This window comes from Falco cherrug, chromosome 11 (genome assembly GCF_023634085.1).
Source record: "Falco cherrug isolate bFalChe1 chromosome 11, bFalChe1.pri, whole genome shotgun sequence".
NCBI classification, from domain to species: domain Eukaryota; kingdom Metazoa; phylum Chordata; class Aves; order Falconiformes; family Falconidae; genus Falco; species Falco cherrug.
The window spans coordinates 25,903,567-25,915,811 of record NC_073707.1 but is presented as its reverse complement, the minus strand read 5'-3'; the positions used below and the strand labels follow the sequence as shown (position 1 = coordinate 25,915,811).

The following is a 12,245-nucleotide window of genomic DNA, read 5'->3' as shown; positions in this document are numbered from 1 at the left end:
TGTAAGAAGTCATAGATGATTTCATGGCCCAGGGTGGCAGTGGCCCCAGGAAGCTGAGGACCCACCACTGTCAACTGCCGGTCTCACCTGCCAGTTGTTGCCCCACGCAGAGATGTCTGTAAGCACACTCCCTGCGTGGCTGCCAGTGGTGGGACTTCTATCAGTCTGTTCAGCATCATGGTTTTGACACTGGGATATCCCAGGTGAGATCCCTGATGCTGTTGACATGAGCAGGAGGCATTGTGCACAGCAGGAGAGGGGAGATTCCCAGCAAGAAGACAAAAGAGAGGAAATTGCCCTATGGTGCATGGATGTGGAGAGGGATACCAGGCCAGAGGCATCTTCCACAGCACCAAGCAGAAGTGCATAGCTCTGCTGTAAGATTCTCATCCTCTCAAACCTAGGAACAGTGAGTAAAGGTAACCAGCAACATCTACCATAATTCAGGCGGGCTACACTTGTTATGCTTCATTTCTGCAGGAAGGTTTTCGGTTCCCCATGTGAAAAGCTGCTGTATTTAACAAGTCCAAAAGTCTGCAGAATAGACTATCTGCTCAGAGAAGCACTGCCAAACACAGGCAGGGACAAAGATCCAGTTGTCAGGGAAGAAAGCAGAGGCGGTTTAGTGGCCCAGCCACGCCAGTGACAGGAAAGAGCGAGCCACGGCTCTTCCTAATACATGAAGAGCTCAGGCACTCACTAGTGTGCGTTGCCACAAAACCCTACCGGTCTCGGGCTGGTTAGGAAAGTGTAGTGCTACCTCCACTCCATTATCAGCAGGGTGGGCTGATTTATAGTCCTACATGCAGTTACAGCTTAATAATAACAATAAAGATGGTTCTCAGGCATTCCAGCCCACTACACCCACATCACCTTCTTGCCATTGCTAAATTTGCTTCAGATTTACGGTCGCATAAGCAAGATGAAAATCAGTCACCTCAGTTTCCAGATGGTCTGGAGCTAGCAAAAGGGAAAAAAGACGAACACAGTTTCCAAAAATGGCCTGGGTTTATCTCTGCTTGCTTTCAGAAGCGTCTATTTTGGAGCTCCCGTGATTAGCCTAGCTGTAAGTACAACTGTCTCCATGGCTTTGTTGATAAATACTGAACTCCTGACATCCTGCCTGGCAAGTTTTGTGAAGTTTCATTGATGCAGAGCTCCTCAGTTTATTTTGTGCTGTGTAATCATCCAGGTTTATGGGACTATTCCCTGCAGGAACACCCTTCTGCTCTTACTTCCATCTCTCACAATGTGCTGCTTGGTTTCTTCAGTCTTTTGCTCATCAACACTTTCTTTTCAAGATGTTGAACCTCAGCCGCATTCTTCATGTTTAGTTGACAGGTGAAGTTGAGTCCTCACGGACTGCTAACAACCACACAGTTAATTAGCTATCCTCAGCTATATTTTCACCTAGTTTGGATGCATGCTCCTGAGAACGCAGCAGGGTTTGAGAGCCTGTAGTCCTGAGCATAAGCAAACACTGCATCTGCTTCTCCCATCCACCTTGCAGGGTTTCATTCACCTACTGAGACTGATGTGGGGAAAGCAATTAAACATTTATAGCTCTGCAACCTCCTGGCGTGTGTGTGGGGCAGCCTCTTGCATCCGAACTACACAGAGCATGACTTGGCTACATTTTCTCCGTCACCTTGGCGTAGTCCCCAGCCTACTTACTCACCAGCAGACTTGTCTGTCTCCCACACCATTAAAGCAAGCCCCTTAAGGCGTAGGGCAGGAGGCAAGGCAGTGTGGGCAGATGTTAGGTGACTTAGGGCTTTCAGCAGCCTGAAGTCAGCTCCACATGCTTCATCTTACAGTGAGGACAGAGCTTCAGACAGTCACCAGCATTAGTTATCCCCTAGTGCCTGGTGTCACTACAAGCAGCCTGAGCTTTGGTGCTTCCGTGAAGCCCACCCTGGAGGGATGGAGGGGCTCTCAAGCCCCATGGAGGGTAGGCTGGGTAAACTGCAAGTTTCTCGTGAATGCTCCACCCAGAGCTGCTAAGTGGGGGGTTTCAGGGGAAGGGAAAGAGACAGTGGCCTGCCTTTGTGTTGTCTTCAGGTTGCTGTTCCACTTTGCGATGCCTCTGCTCTCCCCTGCTGGCATTAGGGGGGGAGCTCTTGGCCCTCAACCAGCAGTACGGCTGAAGCAGGAGATCTAGATGTGCTAGTAAACATTTTGAAGATGGAAAATAAATCCATCCATCTCTGTAAGAAATGCTGCCCCCAAGAGAAATTTCTGATCATAGGCAAGGCTAAGTGAGAATTCACCACCGGCATTGATTATTTCATTATAAATTGCTCACTTGCTTTTTTACATTTGCTTCTGAACAGAAATGAAACACCGGCTACTGAAAATAACAACAACTAACACACAACCAAAAACCTGACTTGCATATGAAAGCACTGGATTTTCCACAGGGCTTTCCCACTGTTTAAGCTCCTTTAAACTTTAAAGTATGAGCTCCATTAAGATTATAAAAATGTACTGCCTTAACTGCTGGATTTTTCACTGTGCTGAAAGCAAGACAACTGCTCAGAAAGTGATTGAGAAGAGCAATCTCAATATTAACCAACAGTCCTTCACTGACATCATTGATTGACGGCAAAGACGAGGATGTAGATGGAAGAATTGGGGACTTTCCAAACTGTAAAATGGGGAAAAGAAACCAGTCTGTGCTATCAGGGCTGGAGCTACGTAAATCAGATGCCTTAGGATGCCCAGCAATGGCCTCCCCAGTGGCACTGAAGTCATGAGTGGCCTCCTTGTTTTGGGGTAGTTGTTTAGTGGAAAATATTGCAAAGGATCATCTCCCAAGAGTCTTTTGCACAAAGCGCATGGCCCCCTGCCTGCACGGCAATAGCTGGTGCTCAGGCACCACTAAAGATTTTCTTTCCTGGAGCTGAAAGGAGACTAAGGAAAGGCAGGTGGATGCTGAGCAAGAAACGTGAGAGTGGAGAATGAGGAGTAAAGCAGAGAAGGCACATTGGTCCTTGACCCCAGGAGTTAGCAGGGCCTAGGTAGCTCTGATCCTCTTGTATCTGCTACCAGATGGCTTTGACAGTGGCTGGAGGCAAGCAGAAGGCTTGTGGTCCCATGATGCAAGGCCCAGGAGCAGTAGGAGCCGGAGACAGGAGTGATCCTGGAAGAGCTGCAGAGCTCTGTGGCTTTCCACAAGGGGTGTGTGACCATCTTCACTTTGGTGGAGTAAGAAAGCTATTTAGCATATTTGACCTTTTCTCTATACAGCACTGTTTGAACTCATTGGTTTCTTGGGGTCTTCTCTGGTCTATAAGGGAAATTTCTCCAGGACACCATAATTAGGCCCATTAGTGTTTTTAATTTTCCTTCATCCCAAGCTGGAGGTAACTGGAAGAAAAAAGGTTGTGTGGTACTGTATGACTAACAGCAGCCTTTGCACTGAAGCTGAGCCAGGCAACTCTAGTGGTACAGAAAAGACGCTCCCACCGAGGAAGGACTTTTTTCTATTTGCTGTCCCATGGCTTCTTTCCCATGTGGTGAGTCATGTGCAATCGCTGACAGCACAGCTGGTATGGGGCTGGATTTATACCATCTCATTCTCTGTTTATAGGGTGATTCATCTTCAGAACCAGTGGCTACTGGGTGCCGTTAGGGGAATGTTGCCCACAATGGTATGCGCCGTGATTCATTCTAACCTTTGATTTCCTGGGTGACAGCAAGTGATGGGAGTGTTTTTTTATGATCACCTGTATTTGTACAGGCAAGTACAAGGGTGAGCAGGTAGATGGGAAAAAACCCCTGTGTCTTATTCTGTAGAGAGGAGGAAAACAGCTCCACAAAAAAAGAAAGTGGGAGATAAAAAGGTAAATATTTCCTTTGTCCCTAAGGCACAGTCAAGAAAAGTCATCATCATTTTGCTCAGACACTAGTATAACCTCATGTTTCCCACAAAACATATTTCCCCGAGATCAGTTTGCACGTATCAGGTTTTGCCCATGAATACTCATGAGACACAAATCAGTCCCTTTAATCCATGATTAGTATGTCACCCCACGCTCAGCAGTTGCATCATGATTTGGTGTTATTGTTGAATGGATGCTGTGCTATTTAATTGTTTTTTTGCTTAGTGATCTGTTCACTCTGTTAATATTTAATTCTCTTTTTCCATCCCTCTTTCTACCCCCAGAAGGCCTAAAGAACAGGAAAACATCTTTCATTTTCTCAGGCTTCATGTGCTATTGTAAGAAAATACCTATTCATAATCTACTGTAGGTGATAATGATGATATACAGTCATAATGCTGGAATTCTTAAGTGGTTGCCAACGCTGCTTTATAGCTGAGGAAAAAAAAAATTGACCTGATTTGAAATAAAGCAGGTTAGTATGCTTTATTTGCCTTTTCCAGTGGTTTGGATAATGAACAAATTGTCATCTTTACATATCCTCTGCCAGATTCTGAGTGCTGCACGTGAGCCTGAATGACGGTAAACAATGCACTGCCTGGTGCTTTGCATAGGTGAATTCACAAGAACAAATTAGACCTTTGATTGATCCTTTAAACAAAAAGAAAGGAAAACAGTAACATTAATTTATACAAGCTCTAGCTGCATTGCATTTTTTATAGCGATCAATATTCTGGGCATTGTAAACAGCAGCTTTACATAATAAATAGCTGCATTATGTAATGCTAGTTAAATTTAGAAATGGTTATTTTATTACCTTTAGCTCACATAAAATAGAGCGTGATAGAGCTGGAGCCCAAGAACTGCTGCTGTCTGAGGATGCAGAGAACAGCTGGGCCTGGCTGTGCACAGCAAAAATAAAACCCAAAGCCCGATAAAGCAGCTCGGCTCAGGCTGGATGCTCTGGGTCACCATCAAGCATTTCAGTGGGGGTGGAGGGGGCAGGCTCCGCTCCGAAACACGGTGTGCTCAGGAGCAAAACATCTCTGCGCAATAAAGATGGAAGATTTATTATGAAGGAATGAAATGTGCTACTTTTGTTCTCCCTGGTGTCCCTATAAAGCTTTTGTTTGACAGGCTAGTTTGAGCTCTGGTTAGCTACAGTCTGTTCTGTGTAGCTACTGGCTGCTTTGAGACCAGTTGTGTGCAGACTATAGATCAATTATCTTCCTGCTAGGGATAAACAGTGTTTTCCTTTTTCCTCTTCACTAGCGTTTGCTATTATCTGTAGCATAGGAGCCCTTTCTTTTCCTTCCCAGCCACACACACGCACACACAGATGGGTTACTGGAGGGAGGGCATGGAAGAATTCAAATTTGTTGCATTAATCTTAATAGCCTGATCCTCTTGCAGCCTGCTGCTGCTAACTTAGCTTTGTGTGCTGCCCATTTACAATAGGCTGGAAGGATGAACCCTTTTGTTATAAAAAATTACGAGGCAATCTCAATCCAATAAACGCACTGAAATGAGAGCCTCTGAAAATGTGAGTTTGGAAAAATAGAGCTGAAGAAGGAAAGTCCCATTGTGAAATCTTTAGCTAAGCAGAAATACTGTTGTTTGGATGTTTCATAACGCACAGGGAGCAGCAATGTGGGAAATGAGGGGACTTTAATTAGGACATCAGAGTTTAGATGTTTCTTCTGCTCACTGTGGTTGGCACCCATTTATCGGGGCTGAAGCGCTCTCAGAGGGGGCTGGAGCTGGAGCCAAACTGCTGGTGGAGTTTGCCTGCACTCTGCATTGCAGTTATAGGGCTCTGAATTAAAAGTTAATCTAAAGTATCCTCAAACTTAAGTAAAATACAGATCTATGTCATAATTTTACAAGGAGAGCCCATAGGTTCTTAATAAACCGAATCAAAATCCTGATTCAGAAGAGCATCCAGCTTTTTAAAAATACGGATTTGGACCGATAGGAGGAGTATCTCCAATAATTAACATGTATTTGATTTTTCTCAACTACTATTCACAGCTGTAATATAAATGAAAATCCTGCCCAGCATCTGTTGTGCCTGGTATTGTTCAGACCATTGGATAGCACGTAGCCACTTCAGAGAAATCGTTAAAAATTATTTAGCTGAGCTGGTGTGAGAGACAAAGAGTTAAAGTTAAATCCCATTTGAAAGTAAACTTTGCAAAAGCAGTGAATTTTCTCAAAGACTGACTGCTTTTGATTTACAAGGATGTTCCCAGTCCTGATTTCAATTAAAGAGAAATCCTCAGGCATTTGTGCAGTTCGGCATTGTTCTTTATTCCACATTGTTATATATTGAGTAATAAAACAAACAAAGACTGTATTCTGCAATGAACTACATACGTCCCGTGCAATCTCGAGGAAATCAATAGGTCAGAGTCTGGCCTTCGATTGCCTCAGTATCGGTTGTCAATAATTCCCCCAGCTTTAGTGGAGTTTGCATCTGTGTAAGTAAAACATGAATGTGGAGATACAAATCTGTCTGTATATTCCCCTTAAAAAAGAGAGAAAAAAATAATACTGTAAACTCTACTCCTTTATACAGCCGGAGAAATAAATATATAGGCAGCTGGCATTGTAAACTGTGATTTATTTGCCAGGCCTTCATTGAGAGTACATTTTAAAGAAAGCACATTAAGCCAGGCTTTGGGATCTTTTTCTCTGCTTTCTGTTTGTTACATCTCTAGCTCCTGGTTCTCTCACTGGGGTCTGCAGTTCACAAGGCCCACGTGTTTGTACAGTGGTGGCTGAGTCTCACATAACAGCATGACAGTGAGTGCTGGGTCATTAAATAGTAGTGGCCATCATGATGATGATAAAAAAATCTATTGTTGACGATTTGGTTTTCTTTGCAAGCGCTGAGTTACTGATTTCCTTCATCCCGCTCCTGGTAATGTTTTAATAACTATGGATATTTTCCACTGCAGCAGGCAGCACTGATGAGTGCTGAGGCTGAGCTGGGTGCCGGGGGGGACGGCTTGGGTCTGTGTTTGCTCCCGTTTGCCTCCTGCCCCACCTGCCCCACCAGCCCCAGGACCAGCAGTTACACTCGGCACCGAGCAGTCATGCTGGTTCTCGGTGCAGGTGCTGAGGTCTTTGGATGTGGATGCAGCTTTCGAGGTTACTTACCTGGACTTTGCTTCTTGCTCACACAGGAGTGGGTTGCATGGAGTTTGTGCTTGAAGGGGGGGGCTTAGTTTTCTACCTGTTAATTAAAGCAACGGAAAAGGAAGGTAAGACAGGAGCCTTCGTCACCCTGTGAGGGCAAAGGGACAAAACCCTCATGTGGTCTCCGGCCTAGGGAGGGGAAGGAGGCAGAGGGGGGTGGTAAAAGCATCTCAGCAATGGCTGTGATTTCCCCACAGCCCCACGGCGGGTCTGTGTCAGGGTGAGGAGTCAAATGGCCTCAAGGTGCCAGGGCTGTGTCCCCAGCCCCGGCCATCCTCCCTGCCCGAGGGCCAACAGGCAGCCTTATACCTCTGGTTTAACACCTTCCTGGAGTGATAAAATCCAGATTGGAGAAATTTTAATGTCTCCCTCTATTCCTGTTGTAACCGAGTCTTGTTTTTAAATAGATCAGATTTTCATCCCCAGTTAAGTGAGCATAAATCAGGAGTTAATCTAGGCAAAGTCACCCAGCTCGACTGAAGCCCGTGGAAATGCACTCACAGGAGATCACAGCCAGGCCTTGTGCTCACAGAAAACTCTCACTGCACCTGGGAGAGCAAAACTGCTCTGAAGCCATAAATATCATAACCCACCTTTTGACATGGGCTCTTGAGATCTCCCATCCTCTGTTACAGCCTGGTCAGAGTTTGCCCGGTGTGTGCGTGAGGCTCTACATGCCCTTTAATCTTCCCCACGTGCTTCTTCCCAAATCTTCAATTGTATGCACATACTTAGTAATCACTCATTCCGGCCATAAAACCTACAGGATTTTAAATTGAACTGAAGCCCCAAATGCTTTAAAAGAATTTATGTTGCATAATTGTACTGGTTTGCCTGAAAACAAACAATGATGTATGGCTAAAATATTCTCTCAGGGAGATGACTCAGATCCTTCCCTGTGGCTTAGACCTTGCTTGGCTGCTGATGGTGCAACTTGTAATCTCTCCTCTAGATGCAGGGCAAGGGAAGGCAAACAAAAGAGTAATGCAGGGCACGAGTGGCATAAGGTGAGAAAACACAAGCTATTTGGAGCTTTTGGAGACGCTCAGCGCTTTCATTTGTTCTAAATAAAGGCAACACTGGAGATTATGGAAAAGAAACCCAAGCCCCAACAGTATTACCCACCGACCCAGCTGCAGGTGGAGGATTGTGGCCAGTTCTGTGCCGGCTGGCAAAGCAGCTGTGTGCCTGGTGGCTCCCAATCATGCGCCAGCCTGCAGACAGCACAGGACACTGCTGTGCGAGTGGGGTACATGGATCTGGGGGTGGGGGGGGTGTGGGGGTTTCCCACCCCAAGGTGCCCTGCAATGATGCAGCTTCCCAAAGTGCACCTGCTTCTGCTTGGCCTCATGAACGGACAGGTTTGGGTGTTCTGTACTCCACGAAGGTTGCGGGCAAATGCCTTGGATGTCTCATGGCCGAGGGCTGTGCAGATGATCTTGGCGTCTGGGCTGCTTCAGCTGTACCATAGAAGTGGTTTTGCCACCCAGTCAGCAGTTCGTGTGGTTTTTACTGTCACTGTTCTCACTTTAAACATCTTCCCATACTTGTTTTCTGTAATCATGTTTACGTCCCAAGGACATAATCTGACTGTTGGTAATTCAGTTCATTTTTCAACCAAGGCTCAAAAAGATGTGTGAAATCTTTACTTTGTGGATGTGACATTCAACCAGTGCTTAAATGTCCTTCAGCAGTGATGACCAGCCCTCAGGAGTCCTGAACAGGTGTGGGAAAGATCAGAGAGGCCTCAGTTAATGTGTTTCTGAAGATCTACATGTGCTTGTACATATATAAAACAGTTTGCAGAGGCGGCTTTGCAGATTCGGGGATTTTGCCGTTTTTCTGCCGTTTGCAGATTTGGGGATTTCCATTCCGAGCACACACGAAAACCATGGTTGTCACTGCATGTGAGCAGGTGGTTTCAGGTTGTTGGCCTCAAGTCAGTCAGTCCCTTTCTTTCCATCATTACCGGCTGGGCAGAGGACACCTAAGGCTCTGCAGCTCCCTGTTAGCGCTGGGAGTGCAATGCATGCTCCGCTGTAACTTGATGCACTTACAGCTACACAGCCCTGCGAGTACCCTCCGCCCTTCCTTTTCCTAAAACAAAAATATCAGGTATGAAGTTACTGTCACAGAGCACACTCAAGTAGCATGTCTGCCTTCCACTGCAAGCAGAGCAAAGCAGAGCTGTCTAATACCATCAGTTTGCAATGAAAGTATATTAAGAACAGTAAAAAAAGAAGAAAAAAAAAAGGCACAGAATAAAACAAGAAACTTTTTTCTGCAGGTAGCACCAAGCATCATCAGGGAACATACCAATTTATAACAGCTGTGGGTAGCTATTTCTGTCTCAGACTAATTGGAGAAGCATGGTAAAAGTTAACAGATCTGTGTCCAGCAAGGTTAATTCTGAGGTTAGCAGATTATGATGCAAAGAAAATCAGCCGATGTTTTTCTCTCTCACTATGAATAGCATAATTGCATTATTGCTACCGGAAGGGTAGTCAGCTCTTCTCAATCTGTGGTCTCCCACTGTGGAGGGAGTAACCTATGAAAAATCGGTTTCCTTTACAAACATAGCCTTCTGCCTTTCGCATTCAATGCCTACGTAACTGTAGTGTTGAAGGGGTGGTTGCTAATATCACGACTGCGTGTGACCGTGTTTTGCAAGTCATTCTTCTCTGTAAGTCAGTCCAACGAGTAATTTTTGTGCTTTTTTTTTAAAAGATGTTAAAAAAGAAAAGAATTGTTAAAATGCTTTCAAGCAGTGTTTCCGCAAAAATGCTTGTCGTTTTTGCTTCCACTTTGTCACATCTCCTGTTCAGAAATGATTTGCATGGCCCTTCCACCCTGCAGCATTAGTGGCAATGGCAGCAGGAGGCCACCATGCTTTTTTCCAGAGGATTTCCAGTCTGAACACACCCAGCAGCCTAAAGGAGGAAGAAAAAAGACATGAAATGAGGAGACTTGCAGACAGCCCCTTGGGAAAGTGGCAGAGAAGAATCTCTTAATTCCTGGCACAGTGCTCTGTCCTGTCCGGGGGGGCTGTAGCCAGCTTGTGCTGCCCAATTTTTGACATACATCATGAGACATTGTTTCATTTCCTGATTGTACTAGTGTAACTAACTCACAGAGGCCTATTTCTGGTATGGCAATGGTAATTTAAAAGTGAAATTAAAAACTTTCCAGCTCAGGTTTAGACAGATCAGTCTAGAAGAGGGCCAATGATAAACTTCCATAAAATGCTTTGAGAAACTCTGGTTAAGATACCTGAATAAGTGCTAAATACTATTAATAGAGCTGATAGGATAAGTTTGTAACTCTTTACCAATGAAATACCTACTTCCATCAAAATGCTTTCAAAATCATGGACGTTCCCTCAAAGGGTAACCAGGTTAAAAAACAAAAAAAAAAAAAGGAAAAGAGCAAACACTGTGATCAGAATGAAGCCAGACCTGAAGACGTCAGGCTCTGCAGTGAGCTGGAAGATGCAGCCCCAGCAGCCCTGGTTTGCAGTACAAGTTAAGAGTGCTGCGGGGCTTCCCCAGGGATCTGCTCCATTGCTCAAGCACCAAAGAGAGAAGATGCCCCCAGTCTGGCATTCACAGTGCAAATTGGACTTGAGCTGCCTTGTGGTTGCTACAAGGAATACGAAGACTAGGTCATGAACTTGAAATAATGCTGTTTGATTCTCTCAAGCTATATATAAACTGCCTGGAGGATTCATGTTGAAGCCTGCTCCGGCAGGATCTTGGTCTCCTAAGTGTCCAGGGAAGGGAAGGGGAGGGGAGGGGAGCTCCTCAGCAGGGTCCGCAGCGCTGCCTTTCTGCTAAAACCAGGGACAGAAAAATTGGGGTGCAGCCAGGCCGTACACCCAAACCTGCAGGCTCAGCACCCATGCTGCATCCTGTGGTTGCAATACCATCGCTTCAGTGCTGAGCTGTCATCTGCATCTAGGCAGGAGGGAAAAGAAGAGACCCCTGGTTCTCCTGCCCTCACATAACACAAAGGCAGGGAGTGGGGAAGGCTATTTCTAGAGTCCTTTTCCTCTGGCCGTGGAAATGCAGTCTCAGTTCTCCAGCTGTCACTGGTTAATCAACATCTTCTCCAGAGCAGAGGGGGTATGAGGATCTGACTCATGACTCGGAGCCACAACCCCGTGCCTGGCCTCCTTCAAGGGGAATGCTGCCCTTTCCTCATGGCTGGCAAGTCCAAAGGCATGAAAATAGCAGGGGTTTAGGGTTGCTGGCCTTAAAACAGACCTTCAGAAATAGTTTCCTCAGATATTACCTTGAGCAGTTTCTATGTGTATTCTTGCCAACAAGCTCCTGTTAGAATATTTGTGGAAAATAAACTCCGGCAAGCTATGAGCAGAGCCAAGCAGATTAATTTAAGACGAGCAAATATTTGTGGGAAAGTTTGTGTTTGTTTGTGCTATCCAACCAACACTATCATACAGCATTTTCCATGAGTACATAACTTCACTGAGGTACCTTTTGATCAGAAAGAGAGATCAATTACCATATATTCATTTCCATGTTTTTCAGCTGTGAGGCACCAGTAGAAATTTTGGTATTTCCTCCAAGAAGAATTTGGTTTTGGCTCTGAACTTCATTTGAAGAGTTAACATTTCTGGAGCCCTGACCTCAAAACCACAAATAGAAAGAAAAATAACGTAAGATAGATGAGCATGAAGTCCTGGAAGCCCTAAAGAGTGAAAAACAAATTTCAGCATGTTTTGTAACCATCCTCTTGAGTTAGGGAAAAAGGACGTTTTAATAAAACTGCACCCTAGAGCCCATAAAGATTTGCTTGATAAATCACAAACACAACTGAATGTGAGGTGAAGGCTGGGTCTGCTGTCCTCCATCTCTGAAAACACCTACCTAAGCGTCTCAGCAAGAAAGACGGTATTGGCCACCAGCTCAGCCTCCTGGACCCGTTGCTGGACTCTACCAGCACTCACTCCCATGAGCAATTCAGTAAGCCTTGAAGCCCAGCGGTATTTTTCTCCTTGAAAATCACCCAAAGAAAAAGGAAGTTTCTGTGAAATGAACACGCTTGATTTGTAATAAAGATCCAAGTGCACGACTCTGACTCCCATCTCTAAGTTAAGCCCCCATCCCTGCCAGCCCCTCTTGTGGCCCCTCGTGGGCTGCT

General features: G+C 45.3%; 1 long non-coding RNA gene across 2 annotated transcripts; it reads right to left on the bottom strand.

Moving 5' to 3' along the window:
- Positions 1 to 1,059: 1,059 nt before the first annotated feature.
- Positions 1,060 to 12,126, bottom strand: LOC129737082 (uncharacterized). 2 transcript variants are annotated; one of them, XR_008734520.1, is made up of 5 exons: positions 11,972 to 12,126; positions 11,607 to 11,730; positions 7,679 to 10,015; positions 7,047 to 7,122; positions 1,060 to 6,411 (listed from the first exon to the last, which is right to left on the bottom strand). It is a non-coding gene; the product is annotated as an uncharacterized LOC129737082 (long non-coding RNA). The 2 variants fall into 2 exon arrangements; XR_008734519.1 differs by having other exon boundaries at positions 1,060 to 7,122.
- Positions 12,127 to 12,245: the final 119 nt, after the last annotated feature.